Here is a 1,938-nt window from a genome sequence, read left to right on the forward strand (position 1 = left end):
GCCCTCGCCCTCTCCCACAGAGTCCAAAAGACTGTTCTATACATCTGTGTCTCTTTTGGTGTCTTGCATACAGGGTTATTGTTACCATCTTTCTAAATTCCATATATGTGTGTTGGATGAATGTGAAGTCACTCAGTCGTGTCCGACTCTTTGCGACCCCGTGGACTGTAGCCTACCAGACTCCTCCATCCAGGGAATTCTCCAGGCAAGAATACTGGAGTGGGTTGCCGTTTCCTTCTCCAGGGGATCTTCCCAACCCAGGGATCGAACCCAGGTCTCCTGCATTGGAGGCAGATGCTTTAACCTCTGAGCCACCAGGGAAGTTTTAGTATATGGTATTGGTGTTTTTCTTTCTGGCTTACTTCACTCTGTATAATAGGCTCCAGTTTCATCCACCTCATTAGAACTGATTCAAATGTATTCTTTTTAATGGCTGAGTAATATTCCATTGTGTATATGTACCACAGCTTTCTTATCCATTCATCTGCTGATGGACATCTAGGTTGCTTCCATGTCCTGGCTATTATAAACAGTGCTGTGATGAACATTGGGGTACACATGTCTCTTTCAATTCTGGTTTTCTCAGTGTATATGCTCAGCAGTGGGATTGCTGGGTCATAAGGCGGTTCTATTTGTAGTTTTTTAAGGAATCTCCACACTGTTCTCCATAGTGGCTATACTAGTTTGCATTCCCACCAACAGTGTAAGAGGGTTCCCTTTTCTCCACACCCTCTCCAGCATTTATTGCTTGTAGACTTTTGGATCGAAGCCATTCTGACTGGCGTGAAATAGTACCTCATTGTGGTTTTGATTTGCATTTCTCTAATAATGAGTGATGTTGAGCATCTTTTCATGTGTTTGTTCGCCATCTGTATTGATCATAGAGATTGTCCTTACTGGCCACTCTTGCCTTTGGACATGACCCAACTCTGTTTATGGAGTGTGTTTCTAATTAAATCAATTTCTTATCTGTCACTTTGTCTCTCACTGACTTCTTTCTGCGAGAAGACATCAAGAACCTGAGTTTCATTAAGTCCTGAAACCAGGACACAGTTAAACCTATCTCAGTTAAAGGCCTATGGGCTCCTGTCCCAATCTAAGTTACACGGTTTCAGCTGGAGAGCTGCAAAGGGACAGTGATAAAGCCAGAAATGATGAGAGTTAGGTCTTGGCCTAAGACGGGCTTGTGGGATGCCGTGAACCAGGAGTACAGGGGAGGGTGCTCTGCCGACGTCTGCCTATTTTCATGAGGCTGGTTGACCCTAAATACTTCAGGGCTCTGATTGGAAACCTAGGTCTGGACCAGAAGAATGATGGCAACTGGCATAGTTTGCTATAGAAAGATGGTGTTGCGTGGTTATACTTAGGTACATCCTATAACAGGTCCAAAACAGAATTATTGCTTCAGGCTTTGATAATCTATACTCCTCTCCTTGACTCGGAGTTTTTTCCTCCTATCATTCTATGTTCATTTCTTTCTTTTTCTTAACCCCAGAAGACCTGTGTGGCTGACAAGATCTACTTTAGATTTCACAAGTGCTGACCCTTTATTTCCAGCTTATAGCTAGACCAACTCCCACTCACTGTCAGCACTGTTGGGGATGCACTCTATATCAGTCCTTTGCAACAACTTTTTGGACACTAATCCCTGATTGGGAGACTGCCTTGGCAGAGATGGCATCTAAAATCGTAAGTGCAAACTTGGCCAAAGTGCACAGCTGGAGATGTCATCTCAGGCTCGGGTCTAAACTGCACCAGGCTGCCCCACACCTGGTCAGTGCCCTTCTGGGCCATACTCTCTGGGGCTGGGAAGGTTTCAGACAGCAGGAATTAAAAAGGAAAAAAAATATGTTATATAATCAGGTTTGTCCATATATGAGTTAAGAAACTTAAAATGGAGTGACTTACCCGATGTTCAAATTTTTATTTCCTTGTATC

General features: G+C 43.7%; 1 non-coding gene across 1 annotated transcript; it reads right to left on the minus strand.

The window, feature by feature from the left end:
• Positions 1-249: 249 nt before the first annotated feature.
• Positions 250-321, minus strand: TRNAW-CCA (transfer RNA tryptophan (anticodon CCA)). The gene has a single exon. It is a non-coding gene; the product is annotated as a tRNA-Trp (tRNA).
• Positions 322-1,938: the final 1,617 nt, after the last annotated feature.

The sequence above is a fragment of the Capricornis sumatraensis genome, chromosome 19, assembly GCF_032405125.1.
Source record: "Capricornis sumatraensis isolate serow.1 chromosome 19, serow.2, whole genome shotgun sequence".
NCBI lineage: Eukaryota > Metazoa > Chordata > Mammalia > Artiodactyla > Bovidae > Capricornis > Capricornis sumatraensis.